The sequence below is a fragment of the Schistocerca cancellata genome, chromosome 2 (assembly GCF_023864275.1).
Source record: "Schistocerca cancellata isolate TAMUIC-IGC-003103 chromosome 2, iqSchCanc2.1, whole genome shotgun sequence".
NCBI lineage: Eukaryota > Metazoa > Arthropoda > Insecta > Orthoptera > Acrididae > Schistocerca > Schistocerca cancellata.
In genome coordinates this window covers 519,413,682-519,436,025 of record NC_064627.1, presented here as the reverse complement: position 1 = coordinate 519,436,025, position 22,344 = coordinate 519,413,682, and positions in this window count along the sequence as shown.

Genomic DNA, 22,344 nt, shown 5'->3' with positions numbered 1-22,344 from the left:
TTCTATATATAAACTGAACTGCCTTGATTGTAAGGTATATGGTTTCCTGTACATTTATTAATGCTCTGATTATGTGCCTGTATTTGGTTTCATGTCACAGAGAACAAGACGCAAATTTACACAACTTAGGTAAAAAGACAAACAGATTACACATTTGATTTCCTTGTTCATTGAGAATTTGAAAATGTATGTGTTCGATGATTGAGACCAAATGAATGATAGAGCAGGGGTAAATCAGTGAGCAGAGAACTGTTCATACTCCAGGACACTGTAAATGATTATGGACATTAGACTCTGACCGCAGGATGTGGTGTGAATGGATATATTTTTTTGCTGCAAGGCCTTTTAACCACCTATCAAATATTTAACAGAAGTCTGTGATGTAGCAATGACCCCTGGGTCTACCCTAGTTCATACTACTCACAGCAATGTTTTCATGTACTCTTGCTGGCTTGCAGCTTCATGTGAGTGAATGATCTCTGGAATGAATTAGGTCAAGCTAGGATGTGTTTTAGCCATGGGCAATCCTGACTGGCCAAGTTACCTTTTTCACATATATATCCATTATAAGAATGAGACACTCCTACTATTTTCAATTATTTCATCTGGTTTGTGTCACACTAAACTATATTGAAGTGAGACACTACCCATGCAGAAATCTATGGCAGGCAGAGGGCAGTGAGGGAGGACAAGTTACTCTCCCACCTATTTGTCACATACGGAAAACTGTTAAGGATTTCATTACAATCTAATGCACCTTGAGTGGGACTCTAGAAAGTTATGGCCTGAGCAGACGCTGATGGAGCCTGGAAGGGCGCTAAAAGCATGAGGTATTTTTATGATTTAGCTCGTAGAAACGGCATGTTGGGAAATGAAACCAATTGGCGGCGAGCCCATCCCTTACTAAATCTTACCGGACAGGTACACAGCCATACAGGGCAGACAGAGCAGCCCCTCATCGAGACAGGTCTCAAGCAGAAGAAAGCCGCGATACCTGCCGCGACGCCAGCCGGAGCCTGGGCTGGGTGTGACGGTCTGAAGGAGCGTGTCTACACAGTGGAGTCATAAACCGGGCATTGTGTGCAAATCCACACGTAATAAAAATTCACAAGTTTTCATGTTTGCCGAAAGTGCAAATAGGCCGGTGAAACACTTCCCCTGGCCGCCTTGGTTGTATAATAAAAATCTGGCGTCTGAGAAACATTTAGAGATAGAATCTCTATTACACCTCACACGTAGAACTATCAAGCTCCAAGGCACAGGCGATTTAGATAAAGCTCTTTAAGATTTTATCTGTTCGCTTGTTGTTGTGGGAAGTGACATAACTTCAGAGAAAAACAACATTGTCTTCCCCCTCTGCGAAAACTTAAAAATGCCGGTAATTGGTGGTTTCCTTTTTTCAAAGACGGGGGGTTTCTTAACTCTTGCCCTGGTTCGACGTGAGTTTGTGCTGTTGTGAGTGGGGGACGAGGGGGGTGAGAGAAAAAAAATGGTTCAAATGGCTCTGAGCACTATGGGACTTAACATCTGAGGTCATCAGTCCCCTAGAACTTAGAACTACTTAAACCTACTAACCTAAGGACATCACACACATCCATGCCCGAGGCAGGATTCGAACCTGCGACCGTAGCGGTAGCGCGGTTCCAGTCTGAAGCGCCTAGAACCGCTCGGCCACTCCGGCCGGCGAGGGGAATTCGAACCTGCGACCGTAGCGGTAGCGCGGTTCCAGTCTGAAGCGCCTAGAACCGCTCGGCCACTCCGGCCGGCGAGAGGAGAGAGGTTTAGTGCCTCTAATGAACTGTGATTGGCTCAAGATGGCGTGAAGGCGGTGTCGTTCGTGCACTTTGCGGGAAAACGGATATTTTTTTTTTTTTTAGAAAGAGGTGCATAGCAATCGAGTGCAGGACTTTGGTCTGGTAAGCACTTCTGGGTCGAAGCTCTGGCACGTGTGGTTGGTACTTGGGACCGGTCCTGAGACTGACTTCACTTGTGAGTGGTATAGACCGGGGAGCCTGTGGTGAAGTTCTTATTGTACCGACAGTGTGACTTCAAACGTCTTGGACTGCTCGTTTGGCGAGGTCACACTTATTCGTTTTTGGTTTGCCAATCTTGAAGTTTGGTATCCTTGTGCGCTCTGTCGTATAAGTGAGCCAAATTGGTCCTTGGTACTACCAGCGAACGGGTGTGTCACACACTAAACTTTACCGTGATTTCTGGGCTCTGGTAGAGAGTAAACTGCCATCCGTCTGCATGATCGCTAGACCATGAGATTTTTGCTTTTCTTTCGTGGTCGAGATAGATTTATATGTGCCGCCCCCATGTCTCACCTCCGCCGCACACATTTCGCCAGCTGCAAGTTACACCGCCACATGCAGCAAAGAGGGTAATGTACTGCCACTCCGGCATTGTCAGGGCATACAGGTCTCAATCGCCACTTGCTATTAGTTGCACCTATGTAGAGAAACTACAGTAGATTTGATCAATCAAAGTGTGCTCAGCGTCAGATCAATTCAGATTGCGTTATCCACATTTTTAGGGCCAGGGTACTTGACTTACTTCTGCCTCCCAGGATCCTTGTCCAGTATAATGCTAAACCACCTGTTAGTTGTTTTCAGTATTCGATCAATAACTTGTTTAGCATAATTTAAGTCCGTTTTCTCTTTTGAAAAGTAAAAGTTGTTATAACACGAAAATTATGCAAACACAATCAATCATTTAAACGGTTTCCACTACGGTTACCTTTCAACCTTTCTCGTAGAAAGCTTTTTTCCAGTCCCTTAGAACTTTGCGCTGAATGAGGGATTCCGCGATAAATACAAGCTATGTGTGGGGTTAATTCCGCAGAGTACGCTCTATAGAACCAGACTGGATTCCATCTGAACCTGGAGATTTCAACTCTTTCCGTTGCGTCACTACGCCACGCACACCTGTTTCTATGTCTTCCATGTGGAAGTCTGTGTGGCATTCAACCGACGTTTGTTTGTGTCATCCTCCAGCTTGAATGAGTTCTTAAACATGAAATTTAAAACTTTAGTTTCCCTTTTGCATTTTTCTGTTACCTTCCCCAACAGGTCGATGAGTCTTGATAGAAGCGTTCAGACCCTATCAGTAATTTTACGTATAACTAGAATTTCCTCGGGTTTTGTTTATTATATTTGACGAGTGAGATTCCAGTTTTGACAGTAATTGTATTTAAAAATGTTTCTGTTATTCGAGTAACGTTTTATTTCGAAAATAAGAGGCATCATTCACTTTATTGGTACCAATTTTCGAAGCATATGCTTGACAAAGTATGCAACGCAAGGGCTGAGGTGATTTCGAGAGAGAAAAACTAGATCGTGAAGTGTTATAAATAATTCAAATAATACATAAAACTCCATAGCACAAATGCACACAGCAGTTTAAGTCAGTAGTAAATATTGAAAATATTAGTAGCAAACAAACGGATTACAACAGCCACTACACTAATACTCAGTATTAGTAAAGTAATAATAATAATTCCCCCAGAAAAAAGTATGTCTTCACGAAACTAGGTTACCGTAAAAACAGCTTAGACAAGATTAGTCTGATTACAGCGCGTACTTAGGCATTTAGGCACTCTTCGCGCGTATGGCAAGTGAATGGTATGGAAAGTATCTCTAACAAGTGGCATACTACATGCAGCCTACATCTCTTCCACTTTTATTACAATCGAAAAAGCTGCACGAAGCTGTAACACTCAACTGTTTTGATATAAAGAACTTTGTCCTGAAGCAGATCAGATTACAGGCCATCTTAGTACGTAATGCAGTATGTATCTTCACCCGTCAGGCTACAGACTAAATGTTTCTTCCAATGCTAAATAGTAGCACTACACCAAGGGAAATACTAACGCATATTCATGATGCTATTGATGAGCAGCGCTGACCAGACGCGGTTAGTCATAAAGCACAGTAACGAAATTCGCAATGAAACATCATGTACTGAAAGTACTTGATTAGAATCCAGTCACTGGCCAATTTTTTATATAAATTTCTGTCTTTACGTCACTTAAAAACATCAACACACTGTCTACATTTGTCTTAAGGCCATTCTGGCAGCATTTAACAAATGTTCATCTTCATTACCATTTGTGTGTTTGCACGAAAATATTGTTTTGTGTATTAATAGAAATAATTATGTAGTTTCTCTTTCAAAAAGCTATTATCGTTACTTTTGACTGTTAAAGTAGCTTACTTATACAATGAATCATTGTATTTTGACCTTCAGTTATTTTGAAGTCGGACAAAGCAAAATTCTTTCTCTTTTCCACTGAAGCACGACATTTTTGCCACTTGAGGAAGGTTAAAGGCTGAAATTGTATTACCGGATTGTGTAAATAAATAATTTTAATGCTCAAAGGCTACTATGGCACCTTTTAAAATGGAAGTAACATTCATATCGTGAAATTTGTTTCCGAAACTTCAAGATTTTACTTCATTTTCTTTTTCGGGAAATCCATCATTAAAGATACTCAGAATTGAGACATACAGTTCATGTACAATTAACTTAAAGATAAATGTATACGTAAAAAGCTGTAAGCTCAAGTGCACAGTTTACATTGAAATGCCATTAGAGAAGCAAGTAAAAGTTCAGTTTAATCTTTTTTATATGAGTAGTTCATTAAAATTTTATGCGGCTACTAGCTCACATCTATTCGGGGCAGTCAGATGGAACTGGTGTGGTTTACAATACATTGGGTCAGGCCCGTCATAGAACAGACGAGTTGCCGACTTTTCGGCATATAAACATGGGTCCGCAAAAGTTTAGCTACAGAGTTACGGCTAATAAAAGATTTTGCCTGAAATTATCAACTTAGCTAACATGAAGCCATCGCAAAACCGTATGAGGTTAAAGTAAAGCATAATTTCCAGTTATTTTGTTGTTATTGATGTGGGGAATCTTATAAAACATATCACAGATGTGTATCTGCAGTAGTTTTCCATAACATCCAGAGAAGCAAAGAAATAATTTCGTAAAATTTTTAATTTAATAACTACTTGGCCCAATTTGTTTTTCAAATTCCAAACAACTGCACAAAGTTTGCAACAGAAGTTGTAGAGAATTTAATTTTGGAAAAATGATGGTAATAACGTTAACTGAAACTGTATGAATGTGTCACATAATCTGCTTTTATTAACAACATTGCACACGTGAATTCATGTTAAACTGGAAAAACAAATCTCAGTGTTAAGTAAGTTGTACAGTGAGCATACAATTTCACAATAAATTCACAATAAATGTAAAAAAACATCTCCATCGAGTTCATTGCATTTAGCTGCGCGTGTATGAACAAATTTTGTTGCTCGTTTCAGTTTCTTAGGGTTAATTTCGTGTACTGCATTCATAATGCAAACAAGTAATGCCTGACGTCTATTGACTTTGTCCTCATAAACTATATCTTTCATGCATCCCCATACACAAAAATCCGTTGGTGTTAAATTGGGCGATCTGGGTGGCCACAGATGTGTAGCACCAAGACCAATCCATTTCTGGGGAAAACGTTCATTTAAATGTATAGTAACGGCGTTGGAGAAATGTGGAGGAGCGCATCATGTTGAAAATACATTTGCAATCGCGTAGCAAGTGGAACATCTAAGAGCCCGCAGGGCATTTCTTCTTGAAGGAACGTGAATGGCCCAATAAAGTGTGTGTTTATTATACCACACAACACATTTATACTAAATCGCTGCTGGAAATTGCGTTACACTGTTGCATGTGGGTTTCAGACCATACATGCTCCTTATGTAAATTGTTTATACCATCTCGAGTAAACTGTGCCTCATCAGTAAATAAAATGTATTTTTGTAACTGCCGATTAGTATGTAACCAGTTGCACAACTTCAACCGAAGGGCAGGATCTCTTGGACATAAATTATGCACTTTTTGTTTATGGTAAGGATACATATTATTGTACTAAAGTGTACGCCATGCCTTAGATTGTAAAATGCCTAATGACTGAGAGGTACGTCGTATACTGGTACCCGAATTACGTTGAACAGCATCCATAATATCCTCATCATCGTCTTCACGTACCGGGCGCTCGTACTTATTACGAACGTTAGGTAGAGAACCTGACTCCCGTAACATTCGAAATACCCCACTAATGGTTCGTGCATTCGGATAACGTACGCGAAATTCGTTAACTGCAGCCGTAGCATTACCATCACATTTGCCATAAATAAACACCATATCGGCGTATTCCTCTGTCGTAAATTTGAAAGGCATCCCCATTTCATAAATAATCTACAAACTACAACAGTTACTAAATAGTTTGACTTAAATATACTGTTGTTACCATGTTCTTTCACTGAACAATACAGAAGAGTAACTCATTTCAAGGCTAGGAAACGACTGCGCAACTCCCTAATGGTTGCCAACAATGACTTAAACGTTTCTACATTCTTAATGGAACGTAAACACTTTTTCTTGTATAACAATATTTGCTTCTCTGGATGTTCTGAAAAACTACTGCAGATAAACGTCTGGAATGTTTTATTAGATTCACCAGACTAATAAGAACATAATAAATGGAAATCGTGCATTACTTTAAACTCGTACTGTTTTGCGATGGCTTCGTATTAACGAAGTTGCTAAATTTCGGGCAAAATCTTTATTAGCCGTAACTCCGTAACGAATCATTTGCGGACCTGCGTTTGCCTGAACTTTTTTTCTTTAGTTTTACTTTTAGAATAACATATTACAATATTTGCATATCTTCGTGAATCACCCTGTATATAAGACGCCGTTAAATGAAAACGAATTAGGTGGAAAAAAGTAAGTGAACTATTGACTATTTCAAAAGTAATCACCATAGTTGTTAATACATTTATCCCAATGTGAGACAAGACGGTAAATGCCTTCATGGAAAACTTCCTGCGGTTACCTACTTCTTACAGCTTACTCGAAACAACCTTCGCAACATATGGGAGGGTGGGTGGAGCATTTTGTTTGTAGGTTGTTCGATTACGGTGCAGGTTCCGATGATTCTCCAAGATATCTCCCTATCCGATTGCCATACCTCTGAGCCATGAAGAAAGACATTCGTGGCAGACAAGAGGTGCTTTGGCCAAGAGGTGCACGCCTGGGTACAATCATGTTTTCGGACACAACTACAAACATTTTTCCTTCAAGGCACTGAGCGTCATGTCTTACAGTGGCATAAATCTATTAAAAGTTGTGGTGATAACTTTTGAAATAAAACAGTACTTGCTTTTCCCCATCTGTCTCGTTTCCTTTTGACTGCCTCTTATAATTTCGTACAAAAATTTCCTTGATGCAAGTTTTAGTTGAAACTATAGTCTGCCTGCTTATTAAAGCCAAGCGGGAAATGTAACTAGACGGCGGCAGTTTCGTGTTGACACCGCAGCGGTGTCTCTCAGGAGAGTAATAACTGCCGTAATATTCGAGATTTTACGGCTGGATGGTTTTTGCGCTCGTCTGCATGTTTCTGCGGCCGGAATCGTCCACGATTCGTCTCTTTCTGCCGAGCAGAGAAATGCGGGCAGAATAAGAAGCGGCCAAGAGTGGAGGCTGTGACTCACGAAATTACGGAAATTCTGCCACGAAGTTGGGTCCGCCTCAGATGAAAACAGCGGCGCATACCTCGGTAGCAGAGCGACACTGCAGCGACGAAATCTGGCGAAATTAGAAATACTGTGCGACGTCCACAGCGGAGTGCCTGCGTGCCAGACACTGCCGCTACTTACACAGTTCGGATTCTGGAGGAGGATAGCGCCACACAGCCCTCTCCCAGGCACTTGTCACTTTAATTACAAAATTCTTAAAATCTCGCCTTTCTCCTTGTGCGAGGGGCGTTCTGTAAGTAAGGCAACACATTTTTTTGGTTTTTGTTTCTTCTGAAAGCAGGTTGGTTTTATTCAAGATTCCATCATTTTTCAACATAATCTGCATTCAATTCCACGGCCTTGCGCCACCTTACTGGGAGGGCCTGTATGCACACATGGTACCAGTCTGCTGGTCGAAGTCGGAGCCAACGCCTTGTTGCAGTAATAACAACCCCATCATACATGTACTGCTTCTCACAGAATGCATACTTCACTAGGCCAAACATATAGAAGTCGGAAGTTGCGAGATTCGGGCTTTAGGGTGGCTGAGGCAGGACAGTGCAATCAAGTTTTGTGAACTTCTGTCGCAAGCGTAGACTTGGGTGACATCTTGCGTTGTCATGTAGTAGGAGAATTTTGGTTGCATTTTTTGTGGCGAGGAACACACTGAAGCCGTGTCTTCAGTTTTCAGCGGGTAACACCATACACTTGGGAGTTCATCGTTGTACCATGAGGAAGGACATCAGACTCGCCCCTTCAGAGTCTCAGAAGACGGACGCCACGACTTTAACGGCTGAGGGTGCTGCTTTCTACGGAGGAGAGGTGGTGCGGCGCATGTCCTGCATTGTCATTTTATTTCCTCTTCGAAGTGATAAACCTGTGTTTCATCTCCTTTGAGACTGTTTGACAAAAAAAAAAAAAAAAATCACGGTCAGCCTCGTAACGCACAAGCAGTTCCGCACGGAGGGTCCTTCGTTGCTCTTCATGGTCTTCTGTTAGATGGCGAGGGACCCAGCGGGTACTCACCTTACCTCATCTGGTGGGCGAGTGTGTCAGTACTATCGATAGAGACATCCAGTTGAGCAACGAGCTGTTTGTGATCCGTCGATCACATCGAATGAATGAGAGTGTCCGCATGTTCCAACACTACAGAAGTCAAAACTGTATGCAGCTGGCTCGCACTTGGGAGATCGGACAGGTTTGGGGCCGCGCGGGATTAGTCAAGCGGTCTAAGGCGCTGCAGTCATGGACTGTGCGGCTGGTCCCGGCGGAGGTTCGAGTCCTCTCTCGGGCATGGGGGTGTGTTTGTCCTTAGGGTAATTTAGGTTAAGTAATGTGTAAGCTTAGGGACTGATGACCTTAGCAGTTAAGTCCCATAAGATTTCACACACATTTGAACATTTTTTTGACAGGTTTGGGTGACCTTATGTCAATGATGACAGGCGCCTCTCCCAACAACTCAGCGGACTTTCGTTCACTGCCAGGTCTGCATAGAAATACTGCAAGCGCCTATACTTACTCAACGACCCTCTAAACAGACTTGCAACGACAGTCATAAATTTATTTGTGAAAAAATCAACCTACTGATGTGTTATTATCTGATGTATTTGTTACATTAATGAAACAAAAAGGAATATTTCCTTACTATTTTAAGCCACGAATGTACGTAGGTGCAAAGCCAAAAGTCTCTCTCTCTCTCTCTCTCTCTCTCTCTCTCTCTTTTTCTCTCTCTCTCTCTCTTTCTCTTTTTAGCTGCAGACATTTGACACAGATAATAACGAAATTACGAGTACTTATAACTGTTTCCTGAACATATAACCTAGCCTAATGCTCCGAATATAACGATGTTAAATGCCAGATACAAGAGTTTAAGTTTCGTCCTACCAATCGTTCAGTTACTCTAGATAATATAAAAAACAGTTCCATACAGTTCCATTAGAATACTATAAAAAAAGACAGTAAAAATAATAACAGAGCTCAACACAAGGGAAGTACAAAAAGTGGAATGAGTTTTATATTGCATTTAGAAAACAATAGATACATAAACAGATTCATAATTTACCAGAAAAGATTAAACTCACGCTGGCAAATATGAATGACGATAAGATTGAGAATACTTTATCTAGTCAATTGCAGCGACAAGATTTATTTCAATTGAGGAAAATATGAATTGCAAAAGGTGTAGTATCCTTTATTCGTCATCGCGTTTCGGTTTTGGATGACTGTTTTCCGATAATCTTCAATTATTTTATGTAAGTATAACATAGGTATTATATAATACTAAGACGTTACAGCAGAGATTCTAAGGCCAAACTGCTGTTAAAAGCCTCCGTTTGCTATGTGAACAGCTAATGTGCAGCTCCAGGCCCTCTGCATACCAACAGTCAAGCACTACGACCACTGCCCACCGAGTGAGTCTGCAAACCCAGTGGCGTTTCGGGGAAATGACGCGCTTAGGAATGTATATAAACTGAGCCGAAAGGAATTTAAAGTCATTGTAGTGACGATATGGGCCATAAATTTGGTAATTACTAACATAAGCAACTTCGATGAAATGCAGCTGGTTCTGGCTCAATGCCTAGGAACGAGAATCTCGGAAACGGCGAAGATAGTCGGCTGTTCGAGTTGAAGCGTTTCCTTCTATTCCTATTTTCTGACTGACGTCCGTAGTGATCTCTTTTTAAAATATGGGTAAAATACCACTAAATATATCTAATAAAATGTGCCATTACCGATGAACCTTGAACACTTTTGCTATTGCAGTGAACGTTTTCTCGGAGATAATTTTCCAAGACTGTAAGATAAGATAAATTAACTTCGTTGAACAAAAGACTGTGGCGACTTCACTTGTCTCCATACTTTCATTTTATCCTTTCTTGACTATGTTTTGTACGGAAGGGACGTAAATTGAACTGAGTGTAATTCTGCTGCGTTAATAATTACCTATTCCACCACAATTAGTGGAGATTATTATTTCACTAGTACATCCATCCTGTCTTTATAATTTTTAATCAGTTTACATTTTATCGTTTAATATGTGTTCCGGTACAAAATGTTAGAGAGTCGTGAGTTGTTCGGAAGCGGACAGCCAAACACTACATATGTTTTTTCGTTAACTTTACAATGGAAAATCAGAAATCCCTCCCCCCTTAGATATTTTATCAGATAGTTCTCTTGCTGCATGTAACATTTTACTGTAAGTATTCCGTGGGTCTGATTATCGGTTTCGAGCAATGTGTCAGGCAGCCAATCCCAATTAAAAGAAAACTTATTGACAATGGGTCCTGATAAACCAATGATTCAGTTAAGGCTAGAGAAGTTTTGATGAGCTGCACTGAATGGTACTATCTAAAGAGAAAGTACATCATCAGTGTGGGTTGCCTCCATGTCGCGACTGTCGAGTTACGAAAAATCGCAAATCTTGTTAGGTACTACTTAAAGTCGCTCATTTGACAAATTTTCCCGGTGAATATCTCATTGAGAGCCCGAAGGTAACGCCACAGAATACTAATGACGGTAGCATCTGTGGAACGTGCTTGAAGGACGATGAAACTACGAGTAGGCGACATATGAAACTGAGGTGCCCTGTCTCCAAAGCAGGATAGACGGCGATCTGTGGCAGCTCTGACGAAGAAGTTCAACGCTAGTACTGGCAGAACTGAATTGGAGCACACTGTTAAGGGCACCTTGTTGAATATGGGGAACGCAACAGATTATCCTTTCGTGGTCCTACACTACTGGCCATTAGAATTGCTACACCACGAAGGTGACGTGCTACAGACGCGAAATTTAGCCGCCAGGAAGAAGATGCTGTGATATGCAAATGATTAGCTTTTCAGAGCATTCACACAAGGTTGGCGCCGGTGGCAACACCTACAAAAGGCTGACATGGAAAAAGTTTCCAAAGGATTTCTCATACACAAACTGCAGTTGACCGGCGTTGCAACGTTGTTGTGATGCCTCGTGTAAGAAGGAGAAATGAGTACCTCACGTTTCCGACTTTGATAAAGGTCTGATTGTGGCCTATCGCGATTGCGGTTTGTCGTATCGCGACATTGCTGCTCGCGTTGGTCGAGATCCAATGACTGTTAGCAGAGTATGGAATCGGTGGGTTCAGGAGGGTAATACGGAACGCCGTACTGGGTCCCAACGGCCTCGTACCACTAACAGTCGAGATGACAGGCATCTTATCCGCATGGCTGTAACGGATCGTGCAGCCACCTCTCGATCGCTGAGTCAACAGATGGGGACGTTTGCAAGACAACAACCATCTGCACGAACAGTTCGACGATGTTTGCAGCAGCATGGACTATCAGCTCGGAGACCATGGCTGCGGTAACCATTGACGCTGCATCACAGACAGGAGCGCCTGCGATGGTGTACTCAACGACGAACCTGGGTGCACGAATGGCATTTTTTTCGGATGAATCCAGGTTCTGTTTACAGCATCATGATCGTCTCATCCGTGTTTGGCGACATCGCGGTGAACGCACATTGGAAGCGTGTTTTCGTCTTCGCCATACTGGCGTATCACCCGGCGTGATGGTATGGGGTGTCATTGGTTACACGTCTCAGTCACCTCTTGTTCGCATTGACGGCACTTTGAACAGTGGACGTTACATTTCAGATGTGTTACGACCCGTGGCTCTACCCTACATTCGATCCCTGCGAAACTCTACACGTCAGCAGGGTAATGCACAACCGCATGTTGCAGGTCTTGTACGGGCCTTTCTGGATACAGAAAATGTTCGACTGCTGCCCTGGCCAGCACATTCTCCAGATCTCTTCAAATGGCTCTGAGCACTATGGGACTTAACTTCTGAGGTCATCAGTCTCTCCAGATCTCGCACCAATTCAAAACGTCTGGTCAATGGTGGCGGAGCAACTGGCTCGTCACAATACGCCAGTCACTACTCTTGATGAACTGTGGTACTGTGTTGAAGCTGCATGGGCAGCTGTACCTGTACACGCCATCCAAGCTCTGTTTGACTCAATGCCCAGGCGTATCGAGGCCTTAATTATGGCCAGAGGTGGTTGTTCTGGGTACTGATTTCTCAGGATCTATGCTCCCAAACTGCGTGAAAATGTAATTGCATTTCAGTTCTAGTATAATATATTTGTCCAATGAATACCCGTTTATCATCTGCATTTCTTCTTGATGTAGAAATTTTAATGGCCAGTATTGTATTTGACGGTACAACATCATTAATTATATCTGCAGTGGGTATCGGAGCACAGAGAATGGAGCATGGATCAATGTAAAGATGTCGCTTGATACGATGAACCCCGTTTCTCGTTACACCAAGTCATCCAATCCGGGTACCTGCACCGTGCCATGGGCGCAGGCCGTTGACGTCGGAATTCCGCTATGGCGAAATTCACTTGGCCTTCCACGACTCCTATGGTAGTAATCACCGGCAGCATGAACGATTTGTACTAAGAGATCGGTGTTGCGGATCCCGGGAATCTCTTGATGTTTGATGTCTTCTCCTATGGCATTTTCAGTTAGGATAACCGACGGTGTCACAGATCCAGAATTGCACTACATTAGTTCGAGGAGACTGATAGAGAACTCCCACTGATGTCTTCGGCATCAAATTAGACTGATGTGGACCCAGCAGCACGCATCTGGGACGCTACCGTGCATTAGATGCCAGATAGACTGCCTCTAACCATCATCCCGTAATTTACGTGCCATACTTCCAGAAACATATCAACGACTTCACGATCTCATGCCACTATGAATCGCTGGTGTATGGCTTTCCAGCAGTGGACCAACGCGCTGTTAGTTAGCAGGTAATAAAATTTTGTCTACTTAAGGTATGCTCCATTGCAGAACGCGTCCACCACACAATACACAATATGACGACTATAAAAACGTTGATGCTCTAAATTTCTGACAGAGACCACTTCGATTCAGATATGCAACATGTGAAACATGTAACCTGAAAGAAAGGTTATTCATATAGAGGGTATATTACTGCTATCCACGAATGGAAATGTAGAGAAGTTTAACAATCACGTGGTAATTCCCTTAATGCACTTCATCATTTCCGCGGCGCTGCATCCAGTTACATGGATATTACTTTATAAGATGAGATAGATCTCCTTGGCACTGTTGAAAACAGTTGTATCTTAGAGTCCCTGATGCAACACCCATCGTCAGGGAGAGGCACATACGTAGGCCAGTTAAACCTTGTACTTTTCGAATGTTGTACAGAACATCGAAAAATTTAGATCTGAAAAAAAAAATCTGCCCTTTCTATGCACAACTTTACGAATAAACATAACATTACTCCTGACGAAATAAAGGTATTGAGCTACGTTAAGTCTACTATGACTCCGTCATTAATATCAGGAAATTCAACCATAACTTTCACAGTCACAACACCCGTAATTTGAGTAGTGCGAGGAAGTGCATTCTTGATGTTGAAAAACTACAAAGCATGTCGACTAATCGCTTTCGTTCCAGCCGAAGCGGTGGTGCTGTAATGTCTCCTCCATCAAGGACACCGTCACGACGTTAGGAAAGACAGCATTTATAAACCTACGCCATAATATAAGTACCGTTTGCGCATATCTCCCGCCCTTCTGACCGCACAATGGCCGCGCATACACAGTTACATCCTTCACCTCGAGAAAGAAGTAACGTGGTCACTTTGTTTGACTACATTAACCTCGGAAGTTATTCTTTGTCGGTAACCATGTTTAAAACAGTCGATTGACCCACTAGCTGGGAAAAAGGAACCGTTATCAAGACTTTCGGCGTAAGAAGTCACCATCACTTCGCGAACGGTCTTGTCAAAGAGAGCGGAGGAGCGGACAGACGTTCAGGCCAACGTCTTGGTCTTGGCTAGGGAATCAGCAATGATCAAGAGCATGAGGATGCAGAAGGCAAAGGGAACCACTGCATTAAAGGCACAAAAACGTGTATCCACAGAGCATGTGGCCTGCAATCGAAAAAGTGCTCACTCCATTGACAAAAGATTCCGGAATAGTTCCCCATTCGGATCTCGGAAGGGGGCTACCAGGAGGTGGGTGACCATGACAAAAAGTCTGAATAGCTAACTAAAGAACAACGTTCTACGAGTCGAGGCATGGAATGTCAGAAGCATGAAAGTGGTAGAAAATCTGAGAAAAGGAAATGCAAAGGTCAATCCAGATATAGTGGGGGTCAGTGAAGTGAAAGGGAAAGACGGTAAGTCAGATGAGTATAGGGTAATATCAAAGCAGCAGTAAATGATATAATGGGAGTATGATTGTTACGAATAGGAAGGTAGGGAAGGCAATGAGCTACTGTGAACAGTTAAGTGATTTGTTCTCATCAGAATTAACATTAAACCAACACTGACAACGGTGGTTCAGGTATACATTTCGACGTGAAAGATGAAGAGGAAGTATAATAGGATATTGAACGGGTAATGGAGTGAGTAATGGGGGATGAAAATCTAATAGTCATGGAGGAGTGGAATGCGGGTGTAGGGGAAGGACTAGAAAAAAGGGTTATCGAAGAAACGGTTAAGGGAGGATATGGGAACGCCACTAGGAATGTGAGAGGAGAAAGACTTCAGTTTTGTAATAGATTTCAGCTAGTAATAGCAAATACACTGTTCAAGAAACATTAGAGGAGGAGGTATGCTTGGAAAAGGCTGGAAGATATCGGAAGATTTCAGTAAGATTACATTATGCAACAAAGAATAGATCAATAGGCAGTACCGTTGAAAACGAATGTACATCTCTAAACAGGGAAAACAAATAAATTGTAAAGGAATCATAAGTACAAAAAGGGTAACTGCGAAGAAACCTTGGGTAACAGAAGAAATTATTCAGTTGATCGATGGAAGAAAGAACTAAAAGTTCAGGGACATTCAGGAATAGAGGCGCTGCGAAATGAAATAAATAGTAAGTGGACGGAAAGTAAGATGAAATGGCTGTATGAAAAAGTGAAGAAATCGAAAAAGAAATGAAATTGAAACAAATGAGCCCTCGGTCACTATTATTTTTAGTCATATTGACCAGGTTTCAACACTTCTGCCTTATTTGATCTTAAGTGTTCCAAAGCTCTCTTAAATTCTGATTCTAATACTGGATCCCCCCTCTCTTCTATATCGACTCCTTTTCTCCTTCTGTCACTTCGTCAGACAAGTCTTCCCCCTCACACAAGGCTTCAGTGTACTCTTCCCATCTATCAGCTCTTTTCTCTACATTTAACAGTGGAATTCCCGTTGCACTCACAATGTTTATACGCCTGCTTTTAATTCCACCAAAGGTTGTTTTGGCTTTTGTATATGCTGAGTCAGTCCTTCCAACAGCCATTTAGTTTTCGTAAAGTTTTAAACATGACTGCTTGCTCCAGTGACGGTTTCTACATTTAAACTGAAAAAAATGAGACCTCGGTCACTATTATTTTTAGTCTTATTGACCAGATTTCAACACTTCTATGAGTGCCTTCATCAGAATTAAAACAATTAAAATGGCCTATAACATAGTTACAAATTTATAGAAAAAGACATTTTTATACAAAAACTGTAAGTACTGACTAACAATAAAAGACAGAGGGAGTACTTACAGTCATATATAAAATAATTAACAGGCCAGAAGGGCTTTAGTCACAAAATACATAAAAAGGAATGCGTGAAGGCGAGACACTATGGGCTGCTGATACCGTACTGCAACAGGTTGCAATGGACTGTGGCGCCCACAGTAACAAGTGCGGGCAGGTGAACATGACATTGCATCGAGAGTGCCATCTAGTAGCCGCAGGTACAACTTGGCTACTTAACATTCAAGTGTAGACAGACGAAAATTGTAATGAATATTGTTCTGTGCGTAATGTAAAAAGCAATATTTTGTTTAACAGCGACAGATAAAGTAACATTTTTCTGCATCAGGGCTAGAAGTAGAGTTTGAAGCATAAAAACATCATTATAGAAAATACAGGAAGGGCTGAATGACACAGCGTGTAAAAAGTGATATAACATGAAATACAGCCAATAAATCATTTAATAAATAAAAATTATGAGTTAACTTAGATGAGAAAAAAACATTTCGGTAAACTGGATAAGGAGACCCGAAATTAAATGTCAAGTAACGTCTTTACATCGTTGAAGAAATTTTTTATTGCGCAATAGGAGCTGTTCATTGAGAATGAGACTATCATTTCGAGAAAGATGTTTAAAAGTCTCTAATTCTTCCAGAATATATAATTTACGTCCTTTCTTGTCGGTGTGAAAAATGTTGATATCGCAAACAGCTTTAGGCGCGTGACCTGTAATCAGAAGATGGTCGGCAAAAGGCGAATTTTGGGGGCGAGTGCGACAACGCGCAAACTGTTCCACTGTCCTACTCTTTCCGCCGACTCCGAGTCCGTCGCGCCGTCACGTCCAGCACGTCACGTTTCCCGTGCCGTACTGCCCCGAACCCCTGTCCTCTCTCGAAACGATGCTCTTCTCCCGCTTCCATCCAGTCTCCCCATTCACGAGCGCTGTGATTGGCTAGAGCGTTCGCATCGTGTCTTCAAGCTAACGCACCCACAAAAACATAATGAAATACTTTCGATATACTGGATTTACATTTAAATAACTTTAAATTAAATAATTTTTCCTACGGCTGGACCATAAACACGCTCTAACACACATTATTACATACATAAACAAATTAAATAAAAATATAGAACAAAAGGTAGGCCAGTAGCCTAATGTCTCTGTGCTTTTTAAAACACAGTAAATATTTAACCAATTTCTTCATGAATAATATATATCGGATATGAACAAAGACATACGAGGGCTATCCACAAAGTACATTACGTTTTGGAATTAAAAATAAATAAAGTATTGGAAATTTTTTTTATTATATACAGATGAAAGCCAACTTAAATACTACTTTTCTACATAGTTGCCATTTAAATTAAGACACTTATCGTAGCGATGGAAGAGCTTGGAAATTCCTTCGTCGTAAAATTCGACCGCCGCGCCTTCAACCACGTGGTTACCTCTTTTGGGACAGAAAAGGTGTGATTTTTGTGGATTTCCTGGAAAGAGGCACTACAATAAACTCTCAAAGGTATTGCCAAATTCTGCACAACCTCAGAAGAGCAATACGAAACAAGCGCAGGGGGAAGTTGGGCTCAAAGATCTTGCTGATTTACGACAACGCCCGGGCCCACATGGCAAATGCCACTCGTTGTTCTCGAATCTTTTAAGTAGGAGTTGTTTCCTCATCCGCCGTACAGTTCCGACCTGGCACCGAGCGACTTCCACTTATGAAGAAGTGGTTGGCTATGCAGTGTTTTGATGACGACGCACAGCTTCAAGAAGAGGTAACCACGTGGTTGAAGGCGCGGCGGCCGAATTTTACGACGAAGGAATTTCCAAGCTCGTCCATCGCTACGATAAGTGCCTTAATTTAAATGGCAACTATGTAGAAAAGTAGTATTTAAGTGTGCCTTTCATCTGTATCTAATAAAAAAATTTTCCAATGCTTTATTTATTTTTAATTCCTAAACGTAATGTACTTTGTGGATAGCCCTCGTAGCTGAATAAATATATTTATAAGAATGCTGCTACCGTTTTTTCGTGTATCTATGGACGCCTGACGCGATCGATAGTAATCGGCCAGTTTGACCTCCAATAACTCATGTATTATTCAAGTTACATGCCTGTAATTCATACCAATTTAGGTTTACACTAATAGCTTTCTAAAGACACGGCGATCGACAAAATCGGATGAAGTGTTTATATTTTGGAAATTCATTGATGAGTGTTACTTGTACAATTTGCCGTAGATACTAAACTTTAAACTAATAAAGATATTGAAAATCTGATTATACCATCAGAATCGTCGTGCAAATAATAGTAATGTACATGTTTCTTTTTGAGGTATCATCTTTCATCTGGCTACTATTAATTTATATACGTACTGTCTGCCATTAAGGTTTCACAAAGTCCGCCATCTTTGGCACTCCCGGCGTGTCTCCCTCACTGACATAGCGTCACCATAAAATTCCCAGCCACGTGGCTGGACTGGCCGTTGCGCGGCATCACGCGGTTCCTAAGCTAACGTTCAGCACCACGTGGTCGCTGCCGGGCCGCGGCTTTGACGAGCGTCATGTGCGGCCGCCCAAACTCCGAACATATTTACAGAGCGCCACAACTCGCCTGTTACCTCACAGAATGTATGTCTGGTGATGTACTCTCTGAATTTCGGGAAAACATCATCCACACGATTCTGAAGACTACAGGAGCTAATATGTGCTACAATTATCGCACAATCTGCTTAACAGGTCACGCATCGAATTTTCTGAAAAGAATAAAATACAGAAAATGGACAAAGAAAACTGAGGATGTTTTAGATGACGATCAGTTTGGCTTCAGGAAAGGTAAAGGCATCGTAAAGGCAATTCTGACGTTGCGGTTGGTAACATGCAAAACCAAAGAAAAAGCGCGACTCGTTCACAGGACTTGTCGAACTGGAAAAAGCGTTCGACAATGTCAAATGATGCAAAATGTTCGAAATTCTGAGAAAAATTGAGATAAAGTGTAAAGAAAAACGAGTAATATACAACATGTATAAGAGCCAAGAGGGAATAATAAGAGTGGAAGACCAAGACCGAAGTGCTCGGGTTAAGAAGGTGTAAGACAGGGATGTAGTCTTTTGCCCCTACTGTTGAAAGCTGTACATCGAAGAAGAAATAATGGAAACAAAATAATCTGTAATAAAAGAAAGGTTCACCAGTCGATTGAAATTCAAGGTGAAAGGATATCAATGATACGATTCGCTGATAATATTACTATCCTTAATAAAAGTGAAAAAAGATTTACGTGATCTACTGAGTGGAATGAACAGTCTAAAGAGTACAGAATATGCATTGAGAGCAAATCGAAGAACGACGAAAATAGTGACAAGCAGCAGAAACGGGAACAAAAAAACAAAAACAAAAAAATGGGTCAAATTGCTCTGAGCAATATGGGACTTAACAGCTATCAGTCCCCTAGAACTTAACTACTTAAACCTAACTAACCTATGGACATCACACACATCCATGGCCGAGGCAGGATTCGAAACCTGCGACCGCAGCAGTCGCGTAGTTCCACACTGTAGCGCCTAGAAACGCTCGATCACCCCGGCCGGCAGAATTGAGAACAGAGAAAAACTTAACATCAGGATCGATGGTCAAGAAGTAGATGAAGGTAAGGACTTCTACTACCTAGACAACAAAATGACCAGTGACGGACGGTGCAAGGAGAACATCAAACGCAGACTAGCATTGGCAAAAGGTGCATTCCTGCCAAGAGAAGTATATTACACTACTGGCCATTAAAACTGCTACAGCAAGAAGAAATGCAGATCATAAACAGGTATTCATTGGACAAATACATTATACTACAACTGACATGTGATTACATTTTCACGCAATTTGGATGAAACTCAACTGAGAACTCAGTACCCTGAGTAACCACCACTTGCCGTAATAACGGCCTTAATACGCCTGGTCATTGAGTCAAACAGAGCTTGGATGGCGTGTACAGGTACAGCTGCCCATGAAGCTTCAACACAATACCACAGTTCTTCAAGAGTAGTGACTGGCGTATTGTGACGAGCCAGTTGCTTGGCCACCAATGACCAGACGTTTTCAGTTGGTGAGAGATCTGGAGAATGTGCTGGTGAAGGCAGCAGTCGAACATTTTCTGTATCCAGAAAGGCCCGTAAGGAACCTGCAACAAGCGGTCGTGCATTATCCTGCTGAAAAGTAGGGTGTCACAGGGATCGAATGAAGGGTTCGGCCTCGGGTCGTAACACGTCTGAAATGTAACGTCCACTGTTCAATGTGCCTGAAATGTAACGTCCACTGTTCAATGTGCCGTCAATGCGAACAAGAGGTGACCGAGACGTGTAGCCAATGGCACCCCATACCATCAAGATGGGTGATACGCCAATATGGCGATGACGAATACACGCTTTCAATGTGCGTTCACCGCGATGTCGCCAAACACGGATGCGACCATCATGATGCTGTAAACAGAACCTGGATTCATCCGAAAAATGACGTTTTGCCATTCGTGCACCCAGGTTCGTCGTTGAGTACACCCTCGCAGGCGCTCCTGTCTGTGATGCAGCGTCACGGGTAACTACAGCCATGGTCTCCGAGCTCATAGTCCATGCTGCTGCAAACGTCGCCGAACTGTTCGTGCAGATGGTTGTTGTCTTGCAAACGTCCCCATCTGTTGACTCAGGAATCGAGACGTGGCTGCACGATCCGTTGCAGCCATGCGGATAAAATGCCTGTCATCTCTACTGCTTTTAATACGAGGCCATTGGGATCCAACACGGCGTTCCATATTACCCTGCTGAACCCCCCGATTCCATATTCTGCTAAGAGTCATTGGATCTCGACAAACGCAAGCAGCAATGCCGCGATACGATAAACCGCAATCGCTATAGGCCACAATCCGACCTTTACCAAAGTCGGAAACGTGATGGTACGCATTTCTCCTCCTCACACGAGGCATCACAACAACGTTTCACCTGGCAACGCCGGTCAATTGCTGTTTGTGTATGAGAAATCGGTTGGAAACTTTCCTCATGTCAGCATGTTGTAGGTGTCGCCACCGGCGCCAACCTTGTGTGAATGCTCTGAAAAGCTAATCATTTGCATACCACAACATCTTCCTCCTGTCGGTTAAATTTCGCGTATGTAGCACATCATCTTCGTGGTGTAGCAATTTTAATGGCCAGTAGTGTAGTATCTAACACAGTCCTTAATTTGAGGATGATATTTCTGAGAATGTTCGTTTGGAGCACAACATAGTATGACAGTGAGCTGTGGACTATGGGAAAACCAGAACAGAAGAGAATAGAAGCATTTGAGACGTGGTGTTACAGGAGAATGTTGCAAACTAGTTTCGGTAATGGCGTGCAAATTCCAGCCTTCGTCGCCCATGAACAGCAGTCACCATGTGTGCGTGAACGAGACGCCTGGTGTGCAGGCCCTTATGTAACAGCATTCACTAAAAGATCGTTGAGGAGACACTGATGGTTGCCCCTTGGTTTATTGTGCAGTCAGTTGCTCAACAGTTGCGCGTCTATTCGTCCGAAGACATATCCGTTCATCACAGTCATTAATTGCACATGGTGATACCATATTTGCCTGGTCACCGGTTTCTGATAGCGCCATTTTCCTATGCATGGCATGCTTTAACCCCATCGGCATGTGTGTCATTCACAAGGAGCCGTTTCGGAAAGGCTCCCGCCCTTGGCCCGAAATCCGGTGATGGTGCCCGTTCGGACATCAGGTTACTCACTCTGTTTCCGCATTACGATAACGACTGCACTGTTGTCCGAGCCCCTACCCCCTTCTCCTCCCTCCACGCATCTTATACACCGTCCACTACTAATGCTGCAACCTGCTGTCTCTCAGCGGTTATTGCACACTGATGTCGAACATTAATGTAATAGTACCGTATAAAATACAGATTAGAACAAATTGCTAAACTTTTTTTAATACCGGTACCCACACTATACCTACTTTCTGGATCAGCTTTGTACAAAGCCGTGTCAATAATAATCGCAGTTTTGTACAATGCCGTATGAATAATAATCGCAGGGAAATATATTGTCTAGAAGAGTCCACTACAACAACAAAAAAAAAAAAGATAATATGTGGGAGTGGCTCAACTTCTTGACTCGGAAGACAGTGCGCTGCTGTACGAAATGGTCCCTGCCATCCCTTTGTTGCTCCCAATTGAAAGGTTCCCCCTCG